This window comes from Peromyscus leucopus, chromosome 14, assembly GCF_004664715.2.
Source record: "Peromyscus leucopus breed LL Stock chromosome 14, UCI_PerLeu_2.1, whole genome shotgun sequence".
Lineage (NCBI taxonomy): Eukaryota > Metazoa > Chordata > Mammalia > Rodentia > Cricetidae > Peromyscus > Peromyscus leucopus.
Genome location: NC_051075.1, coordinates 87,271,100 through 87,294,097, shown reverse-complemented (window position 1 = coordinate 87,294,097; position 22,998 = coordinate 87,271,100). Strand labels below are relative to the sequence as shown.

Below are 22,998 nucleotides of genomic sequence, written 5' to 3'. Positions count from 1 at the left end.
ACAAGGGGAGAAGAAGGTGGATGAACATGGACAATGCATCTTTTTTGTTTGTTTGTTTGTTTGTTTTTTTGAGACAGGGTTTCTCTGTGTAGCTTTGCGCCTTTCCTGGAGCTCACTTGGTAGCCCAGGCTGGCCTCGAACTCACAGAGATCCACCTGCCTCTGCCTCCCGAGTGCTGGGATTAAAGGCGTGCACCACCAACGCCCGGCCATGGACAATGCATCTTAATGTTTGCATATGTGAAAACACTATAAAGAAGTCCATTAATTCATAGTTTATATATATATATACATATACATGTATATATAATGGAAAATAAAACCAGTTACTTTAGCACATAATTTAGACCTTTAGCACATAATTTGTTCCAAACTATGATACTCTTAACAACCTAGTCTTATACTTCCTGAATCTACAAGTACAACTATATTTTTCTTTTACCATAACCTCCTTTAATGAAAATATCCATTCTGAATCTATGTCTTGATGCAATAGATAAGAAGTCATGCTTACATAGCCAAGGAATCTAAGATTTTTTTCCGAAGTTTTGAAAATCCAATTGTGGGTGTCTAAAGTTTAGTATGAATTATTTCTTTCTCTTTTCATTTTTGTAGGAATAAATTCCAATTTCCACCATAATCCACCAACTATAAAAGTGATTGATCACATGCTGGTTAAGGCAAAGGTCAGGTACACAAGGAAATGAGAGGGAAGAATAAACAGGTATTATTTTCTTCCCAGTCTTTTGCTCTTCTCTGCTTCACATGGCCAATAAAAGACTTAGAAAGAAAAGAAATTAAGAAATGCTATTTCAGAGCTAATTGAAGTAACGAAATGAGAAATCAAAAGCCTTAAAAAATTGCAAACACCAGTTTTCTCCAGTTGATAGTATTATTTTCTCCAGTTGATACTCTTTTATTTTGAAGGCATTCAACAGAGTTGCCACTTCCACAAGGAGAATATGAGATGGAAGAGTATAGACTTGGCTGCCCTGGCTATAATTGGGTCTGAAGACCATGGTCATGCAGCCATGCTGAGATCCTCCAGCTCGGTCAGCACAGAGCATACACTTTGATGCCAGTCCTCTGGGTTTGGTTTTGTTAGACATATTGCTTAGGATCATCTCAAACATGTGAACTCACACAATCTGTCTACTTCTGGAATTACAGACACAGGTCATCACACCAGGCAGATTCTATTTTTGTTTTTTCGTTTCAAAGATTTATTTTATTTTAAATTATATGTATGCATATCTGTGAGGGTATACTCCTGGTTGTACAGTACCTACAGAGGACAGAGGTATGGGATCCCTTGGAAGTATAGCCACATGACATGAATGCCAGAACCTGAACTTGGATCTTTTAGAAGAGTAGGATGCACTCTTCGGAGCCGTCTCTCCAGCCCCATAAACTGTTTGTTTGCTTTTTGTTTTTTCAGCATCCCAAGGTTTTTTGTTTTTGTTTTTTATTTTTTTATTTTTATTTTTTTTTTAATAATACTAGGATACAGTGTTAGTTTTTGTGACCGAGGCTGGCCCTTCAGCTTCTGGCATGCTTGAACTTCCAGCCCTTGGGGAAGACTTAGGGTTTGGTGTGGCTGTGTGGGGTTCTTGAGACCTTGCCAAAACACCTGTACACCTCCTGGCACTTCTGAGGACCAGACAGGAGCACAGTGCCACAGCCTTTGGGGAACTCTGGGGTCAGATGGTTGAAGGTAAGGATCTTACCTTCAGTCACTGGAATTTGTCTTCAGACTGGGCTGCTCACCCTCAGCACACACACCTTCAGTTTGGACACTTCCAGAATCTGAACATCATTTGTGACCATCCCCACAAACACAGCTGGTTTGTTCTTTCCACTACAAAACACCATCTTCCAGATCATCCAAGGACAAGGACAGAGTGACTGATTAGTGCAGCTTTTCAGCACAACTTGATTGAAGGCGGAGTTGGTTCCTCTGCCAGAATGCTGTACAGTTTGACTAGCAGTCACAGGAAGATGTCCTAGCTCCTGCTGAAACTTTGGGTTCTTGTTTGCCAAAAGTCAACATTCATGATGGACTCCACCCCCCCACCCCACCTCCCTTCTGCCCCTGCTTAGCCAGGTTGAGAATTCTGGACTCTGTTGTTAATGGTGACAGTTGAAAACGCAGAATGATATCAGACCATTTCCATTTTTCTGTTGGGGCATCTGTGATGGTTGTAGAAGCTGGCAGTGATGCATGTGAACATACAGGCATAGAGGGGAACTGATGCAATGTCAACACATGTACAGACTAGGTTAGGTGCATATTTACACAGGTATGGACTGAGGTGGTGAATGTGAACATGTGGGTATAGAGTAAGGGTGATGTATGTGAACATGCATGTTTAAAATAGCGAGTAATGCCGGGCGGTGGTGGCGCACGCCTTTAATCCCAGCACTCGGGAGGCAGAGCCAGGCGGATCGCTGTGAGTTCGAGGCCAGCCTGGTCTACCAAGTGAGCTCCAGGAAAGGCGCAAAACTACACAGAGAAACCCTGTCTCGAAAAACCAAAAAAAAATAAATAAATAAAATAGCGAGTAATGTGTGTGAACATGTAGGTATACACTACCAATAATGCCTGTGAACAAGCAGATACAGACTGGTGGTGATGCATGTGAACATGTCTGTAGGTACTGGGAATGATGTGTATGAACATGTTGATTCAGGGTGTGGTTGATATGTAATGAACATTTATGCATAGACTAATATACATACGGACATGGGTATACATACTGGAGGAGCTACATGTGAACATTAAGGTACAGAATTTGGAGTGATGCATGTGAAACATTGGAACAGATTAGGGGTGATGCATGAGAATATGTACATAGAGACTTGGGTTGACATTTTCCCTATCTCTAGAAAAGTAAGCAGTTAAAAGTTAATACACATGACGGTGCTTAACAATGGCAGATAACTAATAATTTTTGAATTTCAAAAATAAGAAAGGGAGTTAACTTCCATAAAGGGATCATAAACTATGTAGTTCCAAATGGCACAGAAGTGTTTTCCTGTAGCTCTGAGGGCCGGGGTTCTGTATAAGTACCGAGCGCTAACCGATTGCGCCACTGGAGCATCCATGGGCTGGGGTTCTGAAAGCAGGGTTCATCATGCTTTATCCCCCCAAAGCCTCCGTGGCCCCTGGCCCTCGCTGCTGTGCTCCACCCACCAGCTGGCTCTCATGATGACAAAGTCTTTCTCTCTGTGTTGGTGTCTTTTCCTCTCCTTCTGGTGCCTACCCGAAATTGTGTCTCAATTCCCCTACTGATTAGATTTTTTTAAAATAAATTTTATTAGAAGTTTCAGCAAAATTTGAGAATTTTGTACAATGTGTTTTCATCATGTTCATCCTCTCTTCTCCAACGTCTCTCAGACCTACTCCCCTTCTCTTTCCCACCCAACTTGTATCCGTTTGAGTCCATCAAGGCCAATTTATACTACCCAACTATTCTTGCATTTGGCCCTCCACTGGAAGTGCAGTTGACCTACCAGAGGCTATACTCTTAGAGAAAGCTGTCCTTTCATCTCCCAGCAGCTGACAATTGCCAATCGTCCCTTGGCTAGGGCTTCAACCTAATGCCCACCTCCTATTTCCATGCTTGAATTTCATCTGATTTAAGCTTGCATAGGTCTTGTGTATGGTTCATAAATGTTGCGAGTTTATATGTCCAACTTCTCTGATGTGTCAGAACATGCAGTTTTCTTGCAGTCATTCACCACCTCTGGTTCATATCTTCTTTCTACCACTCTTCCTCAATGATATCCATGTATTCCATTTAGGGCTGGGCACTCTGCAGTCTCTTATTCTCTTCACTTTGGTTAGTTCTGGGTGTCTATGTTGATCATCATCTACTGCAAATAGAAGTTTCTCTGATGAAGGTTCAGTGAGGTCTTAAACTATTGAAATAATGACAGGTCCCCAGGAGTTGGTGACATACTGTTTCTATTTAGCAGAATAGTGTGGTAACTCCTAAAGTCTGTGTGTGTTCTATCTAGCCATAAATTGTTTGCCTGGTGATGGTGACAGGTATGAGTTTCATCTTGTGGAGTAGGCTTTAAGGTCAGAAAGGGACTGATTGCTCTCATGATATTCCTGCCACTACTGTACTAGTGGGCATGTCTTCCCAGGCTGATTGTTATTGATAAGTCCTATTAATGTATCAAGAGATTAAATCAACTGGGAACAGAGAACCTCAGTTTAGAAAATCCCTTTATTGGATTGGCCTTTAGGCAAATTCTAGGGGGAGCATTTTTTTTTCAATTAATGATTGATAATTGATGCAGGAGCATCTAGCCTACTGTGGGCAGCACCAGCACTGGGCAGTTAATACTAGGCTATCTAAAACATCAAGCTTAGTGAACTATGGATTCCAGTTTCAGGAAAGCAGCTTCCTTCTTTGGCTTCTGGTTGGATTCCTGCCTCCAGGTTCCTACTTTGAGTTCTTGCCCTGTTTTCCTTCATGATGGACTATAAACCGTAAACCAAATCCTCCTTGAGTTGCTTTTGGTCATGGTGTTTCTTACAGTAATGTAAAGAAATTAGGGCAATTCCTTTACAAATTACATGTATAAAGAGCTTGTTTGCAAAAGCTGACATTCTCAGTTTCCAGATGGACATAAATTTTGTGAAGTCAACATTAAAACCATGAATAAACCATGAAATAGAGGAAAAGAGAAAAAATTCTAATTATTTGAGACATAAGTCTATTATGTTCTGAGTTTTCATTACCACACTTTTCAGATTCTCTGTTCCAATTTAAAATTTTAATTTTTCTTGTTTTATTATGGAACAGTTTTAAACAAGTAATATTATAAGTTGCTAAAAAGAACAAATTAGGAATACATTAAATATGTCCTTTAGTCCTCATTGAAGAAGCATAACATGCTTAAACTGGCTTAAAGACATCTTCAAATCACTAGATGTTGGCAGTTATTGCAGGATGGCCAAGTCAAAGAGTAGATATAAGCATCTGTGCCATGTCACACACTGGAAACCTGAAGACTGGTGACTATCACTGGGGAATCAGTCAGCTCTTAGTTTTGTGCTGTTGAATCTAGAAGAAAGCCAAGAAGTGGCCCTCTCTGCTTGCAAATGTAGGAAACCGAATAGTCTCAGAGTTGCTAAATATATTGTGCAACAATGCAATTCTGTGTAGCAAAGAAACTGTGGGCCAAATGAGACTGCTGTCTGTGTTCAGAAATAAAGTTTTATTCACACACACACACACACACACACACACACACACACACACACACACTTTGTTGAAAGAGCATTTAGAAAACTCAATATCAGTAGATAATGCATAATGCTAAGATGAAATTGCTGAGATAAAGTCTGGACACATTTAAAAGCACTAGAGTCAACAATCCTTGGCAGTATTTACTTTACTGACTAAAGTGATCTCATGTCTATAAGAGAAAAATTCTGAAGTTGGCATGTAGCTTCACTAAATCTCAGGCTTTTGATAAACAGTAAATAGAAAATTGGACTAAATTTGTTTCTCATGAGGTCATTAGGTATGTAAAGCTCATGAAATTATTTTGATAGCAAAATATATTATGAAGCATGAATTTTTGTTTAATAGGGCTAAACATAAGCTCAGTGGATATATCTGAATTTAAATAACTCTGTTGCAATTAAAACAAAAATGCCACCTACATAATTTGTGAAGCTAAAAGCTACATAAAAATAGAATTAAACCTATTACATACAGAATATTTTCTTATCATTGTGTTATGTACATGTGTATGTGTGTGCATATTTTATGTGTCTGCATAAAACATATTCATATATAACTATATATAGGTTTTAAAACTATATATATGTTTCAAAATATTATTTTAAAAATAAAACTATATATTATTGTTTTAAAAGAAACAGTTTCTAAATTTTTGTAGAAATATTTTACTACATTTACTTATTTGTGTGTGTAAATCAAAGGACAGCTTGAGAAATTGGTTACTTCCTTCTACCTTGTGGGTCCTAAATATTGAACTCAAGTCATCAGGTTTGGAAACAAGTGTCTTTCCTACTGAACCATCTTTATGGCCCTAAAAGCTTTTTACCTTCAGTAATAACAAGAACAGAATAGAACTTTTAGTAACCAAAGACAGTTATAAAAAATGTTCAAAGTATCCCTAGATGTTTATATATGTTTCAGCAACCTGATCACATGAGAAACATTTGGGAACTTTTCAAGGACTATTGGGAACATTTTCATAAATACATTTCTCTGGATCTATTATGCCCACATACTGTTTCAATTTTATGCAACTAAAGCATGGTAACAATTTTTCTTTGAACATCAAGTATGACTTCCAGGTGGAAATCCAGGAAGAAGCCACAAAAATAACTCAAGTAAATTCAGAGTATTCTATTTAAATTTTTTTTTCTTGAGAATTTTATGCATATATACAACAGAATATGGTCATATCCACCCCAATCAACCAACTCCTCCAATTTCATCACTGTGTCTTAAACACACATGCACCACAATTTATTTTCTCCTCCTACCCCTCCTCCTCCCTCTCCTTCTTTTTCTTGTCCTTCATCATCTTCTTCTCCTCCATCATCATCCTCATCCTCATATTATTATTATTAATATTATTATTATTATTATTATTACTATTATTATTTGTCTTTGTCTTCTTCTTCTTCTAAGTAAAGTCCATTTATTGCTTCCCAGACATGCTTGCTGTGGAGCTTTGCACTGGAACATAGGAATCCTACCAATATCTGTATCCTCCAAAAAGAATGATTCTTCATCACCCAGCAGCTAGCAGCTCAGTAAGGAGTGGGTACTGAGGAGAACTTGCCTTATTTGTGCTAGAATTCAGGCTGAGTTGATCTTGTGCAGGTTTTAGACAGGAAACCACAGATGCTGTGAGTTCATGAGCATCCATCTATGTAGTAGACAATACCACAGCTGCTATGAGTACATGAGTGTGAAGCCATGTCGTGAACAACTTTTGTTAAAATAGCCTAAAAAGTCTTATATGAGCTTACCTTGGGCACTTATATGGGTTATCTTCTGTAATACAACCTCCTAAAACAGGAACTCATTTCTTAAGTATGGTAAAGATGTTCATCTCAAAGGCTACTTGATGAATGGACTGTGTTCTTTGTCCAATTCAGTGCTCAAATACCATCGTATTAGGATCTCCTTCACTAACTATTATGTATCAAACAACTATGTCCATCTGCCCATCCTATCTTGCCCCCTCCCTTGTTCTTTATAGAGATCAGTCACCATTGGCCTCACTAAATGTGTGTAGCTAGAGTTTTCCTGCCTTGCCCACAGTCAGGACAAATCTTTGTCACCTGCCAGTCCCACAGCCGCTCAGACCCAACCAAGTAAACACAGAGACTTATATTGCATACAAACTGTATGGCCGTGGCAGGCTTCTTGCTAACTGTTCTTATAGCTTAAATTAATCCATTTCCATAAATCTATATCTTGCCACGTGGCTGGTGGCTTACCGGCGTCTTCACATGCTGCTGGTCATGGCGGCGGCTGCAGTGTCTCTCCACCTCAGCCTTCTGCTTCCCAGAATTCTCCTCTCTCCTTGTCCCACCTACTTCCTGCCTGGCCACTGGCCAACCAGTGTTTTATTTATTGACCAATCAGAGCAATTTGACATATAGACCGTCCCACAGCAAATGTACACTTATTTTATTTTATTTTTGGTCTTCAAGAAGATAAGAAAAGAGCATTCTGGATGTGGGAGAATATGTTTTAAAAAATACCCTTTCAGTTAGCATAGAATTTGTTTTGTTATGGGTCAGGGAAACAGCAATGCAGTAGTATATGTATGTGTGAGAGAGTGACAGAGTTAGACAGAGAGAGTGTATGAAGGTTATCATTTGAGTAAAAATAAGAACTCTTCAAATCTCCTTTTAAATTAAATATACATCTGTGTTACATTTATAAGCATTTTTAAATGTTAATCTTTACTTTGCTTTGTTTGTTGCAGATAGACCATACACCGAAAAATGAAAGTGTTCTACCTACGCATTAAAGACAGAATTTAGCCTGATTAAAAATTTTAAAAAGATATGAACGGCAGAATGCATCTTAAATTGTACGTAGAGTGTATTATAACTATCATATTAGATTTTCTTACCAGTTGTATGATTCTTTACATGAGATTTTAGGAATTACATTCGGCAATGTAGTGTAAATAAAAACACAGATGTTTGAAATCATTAACAGGCTGGCCTCTAATTTTCTCATTCTGTATTTTAAGACTTTTAATGTGCCAACTTTCTCAATCCTAAAAGTCAAACAACATCAGAATGCAAACTAACTGATTAAGACTTTTTATCTAATATGATAATGAATGTTCTAGCCACGATATGGACAGATGGGTGATGTGGTAATTAATTAAAAGATGAGTCTTTGTTTCACATTTATATAAACAAAGCAAAATAAACAATTATACTGTTTTAAGATACCTATTTTTCTTAAACTAACCAGATTCAAAATTGTTTTGAAATAAACTGAATATTAACAGATTAAAAGTGAATGTCTCCAACTATAATGTAGATTAATATATTTAATATACATCATCAAAATGAAGCAAAACCAACTCTGGGGAGGGGGAATGAAGGAACAGAAGGTTATATTTAACACCACACTTTCCCATTCATCATTGGGAAAACCAATTTCTCTTACATTGGAAGAGAAAATTCTGAATAAAATGAAAGGTAAATGCTTTCTGTTTCAGAGTGTTGTCAAGGAGGCTCTTTTGGGGTGTAGGGAGGCAACCCCCCATGAGACATATAAGTACAGCTTAAAGTGACATGAGCAATTACAGAGGTTTAATAGACGCCTCTGGAGAGATCTTCTTGATAAATGATTGCCTGGTTAATCGAACAAGTGCTCAGATTTCCACAGGGTACCTTTGCTTTTTTCTGTAAGGGTAAAAAGAATGTTAAAGAATTGATACAGTCTGAAGTAAATATAAAATGTATATTATTATAACAGAAACTACTATTTGTGAGAAGTTCATTAATTTTGTATACCTTAGGAAGGGTTATCAATCTAGCATCAATTACTGGCAGATCTAGGAAACAGTGTTCATGTATCTTTTATTCTCCACTGTCTCATCTAAATGCAGTCCTATTTCTGTCTTCTGCTGTCTGTTTAAAGTTGATTAAATGGAGAAAGTTTTTCTGTGCTATAGGATGAAATTGTGCCTGGTTCTATGGCCTTCTACAGACTTAGAGGGCACAGAAAAGTCAGAGGGCCTCTTGGAGATACATACAATCTTAACTGAGAAATTATACTGCCAAGACTCATACAGTAAACGATATTTCAATTTGTACTTAAAGTATGGATTTTTGCCAGTCTCCCAGCTGGAGGTTGTCAGCAGTATGGATGCTTTTGAGGAAGATGTAGTCCTTGCTCTCTTTAACCTTCTCTTGTGACTTATATCAAATCTTTAAAAACATTGTGAGAATATATTTTTGGTTGTGGACCTAGCCTTTAATGGCTGAACCATCTCTCCAGCCCACAGTGTGAGAATTAAAAAAAAAAAAATGTTTCCTATGCTTTTCTCTGGTTTCACAAATGCTAACATAAATGTTTACCATAGCTACTTTGTTTTACTATGTCTACCTCTCTGTATTATTTCTCTCTAACTTTGAGAGAAACTTACAATTACTTTTCTTTTTATGTGTGGACTAGAAAGTTTCCAGTAACTTTATTCTTTGAAAATATTCCTACATATATACAATGTGTCTTGATAATATCCCCCACTGGCCCTCAGGACCCCTACATAATACAGCCCTCTCAACTTCATGTCTTTTTAAAAATTTTATTTGATGAGATAGTCCTAAAATCATTGTGTCAAAATTAGTGCTGCACATGAGCGTGAGGAGATCCACAGGGGCATGGGCAACCTATTGGTGCTACAACCCCCAAAAGAACAACTCTCCCACCCCCTGAAGCCATCAACTACCTATAGCTCCTCAGTTTGGGGGTGGAGTCTCAGGGTACCCTTCTTCCTTTACACATTTGAAGTTGCTTGATCTTTTACAGGTCTTGTGCAGGTGATCACAGCTGTTCTGAGTTCATGTGTGCAATAGCCATGTCACCTCCTGGATGGGGATTTGTTTAGTGTTGAGTTTTCTTCAAAACAGACTAACAATTTTATAGAAGCTACTTCAATCTCAGTTTGCCTGGGGTATCCTCACAAGCAAATCGGGCATCTGTCAGGTATGCCATCCTGGTGACACCACACTCTTAGTACACCCTATCTAAAGGGATATGGTGAGGAGGTATCCCATTTACTGCTTGTTAAATTCCATCAACTGGCTAATGTGGTCTTTGCTCGTTGTCTCTACTGTGTGTGCATTGCTTTTTCTTTGGCACTTAAGAATGCGAGGTGAACACACTTTGAGACTATGTGAAATACCAATCACAACTCCTGCTTTCAGCCTAGCCTTACAATCTATTGATACATTGATGATTCTTGCTTTAAAAGATCATTATTACATGGATATTTTTAATTCCATCATTTCTTCCACATTTTTTGTTTGTTATTCTGGTTTTCTCCTCCTCCTCTTCCTCCTCCTCTCCCCCTCCCCCCTCTTCCTTCCCCTTCTCCTTCTTCCTCTTTCTTATACTCTAGCTATTTTTCTGCTTTCAGGTCAACTTTAATCCTTATTTTGTTTGATTTCTTTATTTCTTCACTATTGTTATTTCTCTTGACATTCAAATTATTTTAAAATTGACAAGTGAAAATCCTTTGAAATCAGTTTCCAAATCCTTTTGACATCTCTTCATCATTCTTTAAACATTTCATTATATTCTAGGAAATTAAGATACCCCAGATTAGTCACGAATTTACATTCCAGTAGTGGCTATACCCCTCTTCCCCCCAAATCCATTTTTTAAAGTATAATTTGTATTTGGAAACCCCTAGGAATAAAAAGGTTTGAACCCTTCAGATGTGATACAGTGAAGTCAAATCCACAGTGACAGAACAAAAGGGAAAGAGAGTGAGAGGAAGAGAGGAGACAGAGACAGAGATAGAGGCAGAGAGACAGAGAGAGACACACACAGAGAAAATATCAGTCTCAGAGCCTTATATGTACTTTTAAGTACCTAGAATGTTTGCTTTTCTGTATCTTCTCAGCAGAGCATCTAGGAAACTCACACAGAGAAACAGGAAACAAACCCACATATCTATATTTATATTTCGTCATACTTTTTTTAATACTTTAGAATGTTTCAAGTGTTGTGCAACCTGATGTGTTCATATTTAGCCACTCACCCAACTGTGTCCAGATTCCTCCCTTCCCTACCCTCTTAAATTTGTGTCTCTTTATTTACACTCTTCATAAAAATATGTGCTTCCCAAATCTATGTTTGGTCTTCCACTGGGGCATAGTCAACTTACTAGAGGCTACCCGTGGAGAAAACTGGCTCTTTCTCTCCCAACAGCTAACAATTGCCACTGACTCCATGGCTCAGGATGGGATTGTACCCAGCTCCCCTCTCCACACTGGGGTTTCATCTGGTTTGGACTTGCACAGATTTTTGTGCATACTGTCACAACTATGACTTTTCAGTGTGCAGCTGTCCTACTTTGTCCTCCCTGGTCTTTCTGCACTTTCTTCTCTCTCATCTCCTGTGAATGACCGATCTCTTAACTTTTTTTCTATCCTGTTTTCCTTACATGTTGAAGGTGATCAATCTTACTGCCTTCTGGGATAGTCTTCTTGTGTTTTATTTTGAGCAAATTAGATAATGGGTGAAAAATGCTTATTCCCTCTTTATTCTCACATAAGGGGTACATTGGATTTGCTATTATAACTTATTTTAATTTTTTTCTGGTCATCTACCTCAATCTACCTCATTGGTTGACTACCTATGGCCTAAGGGCCAAAAATAGCTGAATGTTCCATTTTCAAAGTGAATTCCTATTGGCACAGAGCAATGCTCTTTTGCATCTGTATTATATATGGTTACTCCCATGCTAAAACGACAGGACTGAATAATTGCAAAAATGTGCTTATGGTGCTCAAGTCACATGATATATAATATTATAAATAGATTCTTTGCAGAAAAAAAATAACCTCTTTAATTCCAGTCATGCAAAACTGTCTTGATGGTACACACCTTTAATCCCAGTACATGTAAGGCAAAAGCAGGCAGATCTCTGTGAGTTCTGCTTGTTTACATAGAGAAACCCTGTCTCAAAACAATAACAACATAAACAAAACAAACAAGTGAAATAGTTAAGAACATTTGCTACTATTGTAGAGGACCTGGATTCAGTTCCCAACACACACATGATGGTTCACAAACACCTGTAACTCACATTCCAGGATGCCCTCTTCCGGCTTCCATAAGTACCAGACATGAATGCAATATACAAACGTGCATATAGGCAAAACACTCATACACATAAAGTTAAAATAATAAAGCAAAAATCTCTGTATGTTTTTTCCCCCACATAAAGACCGAAGATGCATGCATAACAATTTTTACCTTCTAAATTACTGAATTCCTTTACACTCTAGACTAGTTTTACCTGGGTTGTTGAGTTATCGAAGTATATGACAATATCATCATCTGGAACGAGATGTGCTTACTTTTTACATATCTGCCTTAACTGTACAAAATGCCATTGGTATAGTATTGAATAGCAATATATGTAATACTTAATAGCTAGACTGTTTCTGGAATTTCTCCATTAAGTAAGATGTTGACTGTAATATTAATAGTTTTATTTAGAGTTATTTTTTTACCATGTTAAGAAAATGATTGACCTAAGGTATTATGTTAAGTGAAATAAGCCACTTTAAACTCACCAAAATTATTATAAAAATGACTAACGACAAATTTGAGGAAAAACAATGATCGTTTGTTTGGTTCTTGAAGTCTACATTTCCTTTCTTATTTTTCAGGCATCTTGATGATGTTCTCATCCACATTTCTGACATTTTTCTCCTTGTTAGTGATTTTAATTTTCCTGAGTTTGATGAATTGAAATTTTTGGATCATCTTTAGATCGTGATCATTTTTGCCAGTAAACTTGAAATCGTCACCTGACATTTTGCTTACTTCAGTTTTGATCCCACTAGTTGTAGATATGATTTTTTTAAGAAGCATGCTGCCTTGTTTTTTCACGGTGGTTGTGTTTCTGTGAACATCTGTTGAACAACTTACCACTGAAGCTTCTATTCACAGACCACAGAGAGCTTAAAAACTGATTTTGTTGGTGCTGTACCACCAACTATGCCATTATTAAACTGTGCCACATTTCACACACACAACACATACACATTCACACACACACAAACACACACGCAAAAATACACACACACACTTAAAATCAGTTAAAGTTCATGAAAATATCACTAGTAATCATAAAAACAAAAATGGTAGGAATATTGCAGAATATGATATGAAACTAAAAATTATGTAAAGCACTTGTGGAAATAGTAAATGAATACAATAAAACAAGGTGGCAATGAAGAAATGGAGATGGTGGGAAGCTTAAGATAAAGAGGTGTAGAGAAAGAGGAAATCAAGGGAAGAAACATTATCAATATTTCTCAGTAAATGAAATACTCAAAACCAAAATTAGATGAATGTAAGAAGAGGAATAAAAAAAATCTTGAATATTTTTAAAAATCAATAAGTTGGAGTCAAAATACCATTAAAAATATAGCAGAGAGAGGGGGAAGAGGAGGAAATTCAGAGATCAAAAAATAAGAAAAAAGAAACTTCATCATAAGATCGTGTGGATTCTCATGTTTCCATTGTTTTTGTTTGTTTGGTTTTGTTGTTGTTTTGTTATTTTGTTTTACAGTTATAGAATCTGCATTGGACAAATGTCTGCTGTCCACTAGAGTTGTCTTTACTTCCTGTCCATCTTTGCCTTATTTTTATTTTATCTACACCTGACCACACTTAGCTTTGCAGTCAGTAGGGTGAGCAGGTTCTCTCACTTTTTCTGGAGAATCCTCGGACACTAGCCCCTGTGGTGGCTAATGTTCTAAATGGGAGTTGGAGAGGGAGGACTCTAAGTGTTTTGTCAGTATAGGAAACTCACAACATTGAGATCCAAAGTGTAAGAGGACATATCTTTGTGCTCTCAGGACGTTTTCAGTGTTAATCACCCTGCTAGAGGGATGTGTCTGTGGATTCCAGTAAGTTCTGACTCTGCAGTGATCAACAGGAGAAAAATGACTCTAGAGGTCCATACACTCACTGACTGCAAACCCAGAGCTTTCCAACTCCGAAGACAGTCTCAACTGATGAGACTTACTCCTGGCCATCAAAGGGAGGGCTTTTTGTAAGAGTTCCCTTGCTTGCACCTCCTTCTCCTACCTGCTCCTTTTGAAATGTTAGTGTTCAACTCTCTCCTCTCCATAACTGTCTCCTTGGAGCTATGGCAGGCCAAAATGAGACTCACTGACCAGAGGCTGTCCCCTGTCCTCAGGTCCCTAGGTGTAGTGGGAAGTTTCTTGGGTCTGGCCTGGCCTGGCCCTGAGGTCCGGACAACTCTCTCTCTCACCCCACAGTCCATGGTTATAAAATAATCATTTCAAGGCTTAATATTAATACTAATTACCAATTGTATGGCCTATGGCAGGCTTCTTGCTAGCTAGCTTTTATAATTTAACCCATTTCTATTAATCTGTAAGTTGCCACATGGCCATGGCATTACCGGTCTGCTGGCATCTTGTTGCTCCTTTGGTGGTGGCTGGTGTCTCCCCCACCTCTGCCTTTCTTCTTCCTGTCTTTGTCTTGGATTTTCTTTTTGGCTATAACCTGACTTGCCATAGGCCAGAGCAGCTTCTTTATTAACCAGTCACAGCAACACATATTCACAGCATACAGAAAGACCATCCCACAGCACCTAGGGAAACTCAACTTTTAACAGTAGGTTCAGTCATCTGTTGTCTCGAGTCATATAGCATGAAAAAACCGTGTCTCAACTGCTGATTCATCATCAAAAAACACAACTGGATTTGAGGCTTTTGAGGGCTCTAGTCTTATCTCTAGGCAAGAAGTTTTAGTCATTCACCTTTGGAAACTGATTCACTTCTCCTCCCGACACAGGAGCCTTGTGTGGCCTGCACTGTACTTAGCTTATTTTTCATATAGGTTTGTGTTGTTAGTGTGTTTTTAAAACTCTTTGGGTGCCCACCACCCAGTTCTCAAACAAATACATGGAAGTTTATTCTTACTTATGACTGCTCAGCATTAGCTTGGCTTGTTTCTATCCAGCTTTGCTAATTTAAATTATCCTGCTTCTTTTTAGCTACATTTGCCTCTGGGCTTTTTACCTTTCTTTATTCTATATATTTTTCTTTCCTTCTTGCTCGACAGATGGCTGTGTGGCTGGATGGCCGGCCCCCGGTGTCTTCCTCTACTTCTCCTTTTCTTACTCCTCTCTCTATCTCTTATCTGGAGCCTGCATTTCTCCTCCTATTTATTCTCTCTGCCTGGCAGCTTCACCTATTTCTCTCTCCTGCCTAGCTATTGGCTGTTCAGCTCTTTATTAGACCAGTCAGGTATTTTAGGCAGGCAAAGCAACAGAGCTTTACAGAGTTAAACAAATGCAACATAAAAGAACGCCAAAAGTGTACAATGGAAAAAAGAAAGCATCTTCAAAAAAAATGGTGCTGGCATAACTGGATATCAACATGTAGAAGGCTGCAAATCCATCCATATCTATCACTGTGCACAAAACTTAAGTCCAAGTGGATCAAGGACCTCGACATAAATCCAGCTACTCTGAACCTGCTAGAAGAGAAAGTAGGAAGTAGTCTTGAATGCATTGGCATAGGAGATCACTTCCTAAATATAACACCAGTAGCACAGACACTGAGAGAAACAATCAATCAATCATGGGACCTCTTGAAACTGAGAAGCTTTTGTAGAGCAAAGGATATGGTCAACAAGGCAAAGCGACAGCCTACAGAATGGGACAAGGTCTTCACCAACCCCACATCTGACAGAGGATTATAAGGAACTCAAGAAATTAGACATCAAAATGCCCAACAGTCCAATTAAGAAATGGGCTATAGAACTAAACAGAGAATTCTCAACAGAGGAAATTCAAATGGCTGAAAGACATTTAAGGAATTGCTCAACATCCCTAATTAACAGGGAAATGCAAATCAAAACAACTCTGAGATACCACCTTATGCCTGTTAGAATAGCTATGATGAAAAACACTGAAGACACCTTATGCTGGAGAGGATGTGGAGCTAGGGGGACTCTTCTCCACTGCTGGTGGGAATTCAAGCTTGTACAGCCACTTTGGAAATCAATATGGTGCTTTCTTAGAACATTGGGAATCAATCTCCCCCAAGACCCAGCTATACCACTTTTGGGCATATACCCAAGGAATGCTCAATCATACCACAAGGGCACTTGCTCAGCTATGTTCATATCAGCATTGTTTATAATAGCCAGGACATGGAAACAATCTAGATGCCCTTCAAGTGAAGAATGGATAAATAAAATGTGGTACATATACACAATGGAATACTACTCAGCAGAGAAAAACAATGGCACCATGTGGTTTGCAGGCAAATGGATGGATCTAGAGAAAATCATCCTGAGTGAGGTAACCCAGACTCAGAAAGACAAACATAGTGTGTACTCACTCATAAGAGGATACTAGATGTAGAACAAGGATGACTGGACTGCTACTCACATCACCAGGGAGGCTACCTGGAAAACAGGACCCCAGAAAGACACGGGGATCACCAAATGATGGAGAAATGGATGAGGTCTACATGAACAGCCTAGACATGAGTGGGGGTAATGAAGGGCAAGGGTCGAGGGAAAGAGAGCTTGGGGGAGCAGGAGATCCCAGCTAGATCAAGAACAGAGAGGGAACAAGGAATAGGAGACCATGGTAAATGAAGACCACATGAGAATAGGAAGAAGCAAAGTGCTAGAGAGGCCCACAGAAATCCACAAAGATACCCCCACAATAGACTGCTGGCAATGGTCGAGAGACAGCCCGAACTGACCTACTCTGGTGATAGGATGGCCAAACATCCTAATTACCGTGCTAGAAACCCCCATCCAATGACTGAGGGAACTGGATGCAGAGATCCAGGGCTAGGCCCCAGGTGGAGCTCCGGGAGTCCAATTGGCAAGAAAGAGGAGGGTTTATATGAGCAAGAATTGTTGAGACCAAGGTTGGATAAAGCACAGGGACAAATAGCCAAATGAATGGAAACACATGAACTATGAACCAATGGCTGAGGGGCCCCCAACTGGATCAGGCCCTCTGAATGGGTGAGACAGTCGATTGGCTTGATCTGTTTGGGAGGCATCCAGGCAGTGGGACCGGAACCTGTGCTCATTGCATGAGTTGGCTGTTTGAAACCTGGGGCTTATGCAGGGTTGCTTGGCTTGGCCTGGGAGGAGGGGACTGGACCTGCCTGGACTGAGTCTATTAGGTTTATCTCAGTCCTTGGGGGAGGCTTTGCCCTGGAAGTGGTGGGAATGGGGGGTAGGCTGGGGGGAAGTGGAGGAGGTTGGGAGGGGGGAGAACAAGGGAATCCTTGGCTGATATGTAGAACTGAATTGTATTGTAAAATAAAATAAAATTTAAATTTAAAAAAATGTAAAATAAAAAGAAAGAACCTTGCTTTTATGACTAATGCAATAAAGCATCTATCCATATGTGTGTTGTAAAGCCAAGTCTCTCAGCAGTTCACATAAGATCCAGCTGAACTACCCAAGAAAGCTAGCAGCATTCAGGTGACATCACAAAGGCCTGCTCTTATGGAGCTCAGTGATGGATGCATTTAATAAAGGTATGATGTCTTTTCAAAAAAAAAAAAAGAATGCAACACATCTTTACATCATGAAACAAATAGTCCACAACATAAACAAATGTAACACATCTTAAACTAATATTCTACAAAATCCCCCCTTTTGTATAAATAAAAATGAAAGGTTTTAACTTTAACAGAGTAAAACTATATACAACAAAAATAAGTTATCAAGTAAGAAAATTGAATTTACAATATTTGGTCCATATGTATTTAGCAAATTCAGAGAAAATACTTCATTATCTATCTTATTTTGTGATTCCAAAGTTTTATACCGAATTTACTTTCTATCATAACTAAGGAACACTATAACTCCAGCTATTTAGTCTTTAACTCCATCCAATACCCCAGAAGGATGTAACATTACCTAACAACAAAGACATCTGATTGCCTGGACAGTCACCCTAATTCCTCTACAAGATTTTGACATCCATCTTCAGCCTACAGGTCAAGAATATTTGCAGAATTTTCAGTGAATCGGGAAATTTGAAGGACTGTCATGTCTTGTACTGGCAAAGTTCATCAGCCCCTTTTCACTGTGTCCTGCAGAATATCTGACAGACACTTCTGTGAAGAAAGAATCTGAAAGGACTGTCCTGCCTTCTCATAGCAAAGTTCAGTAGTCTTTTTCCTGTGTCCCCTTTGTCTGTTCTGTCCAGCATACTGTCAGAGTCAAGGCCAGAGAAGTTTCTTGCCCAAATGCCTAGCCTTGCCACATTGAATGCAAACTTCATATGGAGTTTCTTCAATGCCCATCATCCCTTTATAAAGTAAATTGGTGCTGCCAGGAGCAAATGTGTCTCATTGTCATAACAAATCTTAAGTTATTAAACATCTTACATGCCATATTCTATAGGTCTTTGAAGTGTTTGAAAATCATCTATCTGTTTAAAAATATATCTGTTTAACCTTGAAAACATGCCAACAAGAGTAGAAACATATTTACAGTATAACAAAAATAACCTTAAATTTGTGACAATATGCCAAAATCCATGTCAATACAAAATATCTGAGATTAATAGTTGTCTTTTTATCCTATATTCTTCTGTCCCCCTAAATGATAACAAACATCCCTAACCCACCAAATAACCAACAGCCAACCATCTACCCCATCTCTTAGAGATGTTTGCATCATCTTCTCTAGACTGTTTGCTGTTGTCTATGGGTGAAGGCATCTTTAGGGGTCCCTAAGAAAACTGATGATAATAGCCAAGTCCTGGGAAGACCAACTGTAACCTTTCTTGATTTATATCACCTGTCAAGATTCAGGATGTCTACCCAATTAAACCTGATCCATATTAACCTGGAAAGAATTCACAGCTTTTTGTTCCCTGTGGAAACAAATGCATAACCTCTTTCCCAAAGCATATTTGACTTCCATTTGACAAAAACATTTTTTAATTTCCATTTTAAAGTTAAGGTATTCCTAAAGTATATAGGATGGTTTATTTCAGCAGTCTCTCTTTCAATCCCATGTCTCTTAGCAGCTGTCATTTGCTTATTAGCAATAAAAAAAATTCAAAATCAACACAGTACTATACAGGATCCGACTCCCTATGTATTTTCCATTGTCACTTGGCTTTTTCTTTTCTAGTACTTTTATTCTATCTTTAAAGACTTTATTATTTTTAAACTATTTATTTCTTTGTATGACTATATCTTATCCCTTTTCATTCATAAGCTTATGCACATTTTTAAACACATTGGAATCTGTTTAGAGGTTTTATCTCCATCTGGATCTCTTTTACAGCATATCTCTAGTCTTTTTTTCTTTTAACCACATGAGTCTTTAAACTGCTAAGCAACTCAGCTAGGATCTGTACTGCAGCTTTGGCAACTGGCTCTGCCTGCTTCTCCAGTTTTTGAGAGCCAAGCCTAAAGCTCACTGATGACGCAGAGGTAGGTGACCAAGAACTGCGTTCAACACCTGCCCCCAAGCTCTGGAATGCCAGTGCCCTGCATGGTGGCCAATTTTTTTATTTCTACTTAGTGTGAAAAAGACTGTTTAAGTGTTCTGCTGCACAGCACAGACTCTTAAAGGAGCTGTATCTTTGTTGTTATTGTATTTTCTCCTCTGTTTCTCAGGCCTTATGTGGACATTTTTGGCCCCATGTCAGGTGCCAAATGTTATGAGGGTTTTTTTTGTGTGTTTTTGTTTTGTTTTGTTTTTACCCTTTGGGACCTGTTACCTAGTGCCCAAATAAATGTATGGAGACTTATTCTTATTTATGAATGCCTGGCCCTAGTTGGCTTGTTTCTAGGCAGTTTTTCTAACTTAAATTATCCTATTTCTCTTTAACTACCCTTTGTCTCTGTGCTTTTTAACTTTCTTTATTCTATATATATCTTTCTTTCCTTCTTACTCCATGGCTAGAGTCTTCTCTGTAGCCTAGATTTCTCCTTCTATTTATTCTCTCTGCCTGGCAGCCCCAGCTATCACTCTCCTGCCTATCTATTGCTGTTCAGCTCTTGATTGGACCAGTCAGGTGTATTAGGCAGGCAAAGTAACACAGCTTTATAGAGTTAAACAAATGCAACATAAAAGAATGCAGCACATCTTTGCATCATTAAACAAATATTCCACAGCATAAAAGAATGTAACACATCTTAAACCAATATTTTACAACAGATTTGTTCCATCCAGGTGTCCTTTTAATACCTTTGTGAACCCCAGAGCCTGTCTTTTCTCTAGCTTTGGAACAAAGCCCCTCTTTTGCCTTTCTTATTCTATCTAACCCTCTCTTTCACTCAGTCACACAGAAGCAGCTGCTAGCCTAACATTTGTCCCAGGATTCCTTAGGGTATAATTGCACTAGAATGTTTTAGAGTACTTCACTCTGGATCAACCTTCATTTGTAAAACTCAATATAAAATCCATATTTCTTTTTAATCCTTTTTGTATTAAGTATTAGTTCTGTTTTATTATTTTGTTTTTTTTTTAAGACTCCAACTATGTGTAAATTGATTTTTTTTTACTGCTGTCTTTCTTAGGATCTACATTGTTCCCTTATCTCATTCTCTTGAAGGTTTCATGCTTTTCTCTTCAAGTATTTCCTGGAGATATTCATATAAAACAGAATATGCCTACAATATTCAGATATGTGCATCCTTTATACAATCAAATTTTAAGCATTTTTCTAATAGAAACCCACACAATCTGTGCTTTCTGGAAAGTTGTGAGGTGAGTAGAGGGAGCTCAAAACAACACTGATTGACAAGAGTGCTGAGCCACTATGGCAGGAACACCTCCCAGAATCTTTGATAAATAATCTGACAACCCCACTGAAATCCTTATCCTTAGGGCTAGATATAGTCCTAAAGCAGTGGCTACTTTAGATCCACCCTAATAAAGTTGCAAGTTATCTCCACAGAGATCAAGAATATTCATTAAGAAAATAACACTTACACATAAGACTACAAAGTGTGTGTATATGTGGTGTGTGTGGGGGGTGCTGTATGCATGTGTATGTTCTTTAAACTTATTTTTCAGGAAGAAAACTATAATTATATGCAGCCTCTACACTCAGCTCTCATCCTGGATCTCTGGGGATGTGAAGGTCTGTCTCAAAAGTCCACATCTGATGAACTAAGAGAAACTCATCAATGTGTCTCTGATGAAAACCCCCACATGTTATAAAGTGACAGGAGCACAAGGTTTTCAATTAAAAGTTCACCCTAAAATAAAAGATGATTTTGTATAACTCCTGTGAATTTGGTGGAGGCCTATCAAAAAACTTTTTTCCTCTCTTGTCCTTAGTGTCACTTCCTGAAAAGATCTTTTTTTTACCATCTGGTGTCTACCCTAATTATCATCATAGGACCTACATCCAGAGACTGATGGAAGCAGATGCAGAGACCCACAGCCAAGCACGTGGCCAAGATTCTGTAGTTCTGTTGAAGAGAGAGGGGAAAGATTATAAGAGCAAGGGGGAGGGGGGAGGGGTCAGAATCATGATGGGAAAAATGAGTCCATGAGCTAGTGAAAGCTCATGGACTCTGGACTGACAGCTGGGGAGTCTTCATAGGACTGAACTAGGCCCTCTGAATGTTGATGAAAGTTTCATGGCTTGATTTGTTTGTGGATCCCCTAGCAATGGAACCAGGACTTATCCCAGGTACATGAACTGACTTTTTTAGGGCCCATTCTCTATGGTGTGATGCCTCAGTCAGCCTTGATGCAGGTGGGAGGAACTAGGTCCAGTCCCAGTTTGGTATGCCAGTCTGTGCTGACTACCCAAGGGAGGCCTTAACCTCTATGAGAAGGGGATGATGGTGGTATGGGGGTAGGTCAGGGGGAGCAGGAAAAAGGGAGGGATTGTGAATGGGTCAGTATGTAAAAAGAAAGTAAATTGTTTTAAATAATAATAATAATAATAATAACTTTAACAGTCTTGTTACACATCTATGCACATCAGGGAGACTCAGGATTTCTTTGATGCCAGAATTTTACTCACTTATCGTAAAACATTTGCTTTTATTATCAAGAAATTCTCTAGAAAAATTAGTAAGTTTCTGCTCTGTGTCTAGTCACTCTTGGTATTGGCAGGTACTCTGCACATCTTTTTGTTACACAGAATTTGAACATCTGATTTCTTTCCTCCCATCCTTTCCCATATTTCTTTCTTCCACTTAATTACTGCTGTTTGGAAACTGCCATCATGCATCATGAAACTGCTTCTTTGTTAAACTGAAACCAAATCATACTGATACTGTTATTTCTCTAAGCATAGCCGTGAATGTGATCTCCCACCTTATACATGATGATTCCATGATCCATATTTCTATTGTGTGCCTCACTAATGAAACACTTAGAGCATTAAATAAATGCCACCTCCTGAGTACATTTTTTCCTAGCATACTGCCTGAAGTGGGGCTTTGCCTAGTTCATTCCCCTACCTACTATGACCTTTTGATTTTTTTTTTTCTGTATAACCTTTGAAAGTCTACACCTTTCCTATAGAATGGAATTGGCATGACAGAAATGCAAGTTCCATGTCCATTATTTAGGAGCTGCTCAATGATTGCACACAGAATTGATGGACATACATATGAGTACATATATACTTCAGTTAAAGCATATGCAACTCTGTATCAGAATTGCTGTTTTCACTTTTTCCTAAGCCATTTCTTTTTAAAAGTTCGTAAGCACAG

General features: G+C 38.5%; 1 pseudogene; it reads right to left on the bottom strand.

Moving 5' to 3' along the window:
• Positions 1-1,511: 1,511 nt before the first annotated feature.
• LOC114689932 overlaps positions 1,512-22,998 on the bottom strand; it is a 79,200-nt pseudogene continuing 57,713 nt past the window's right edge.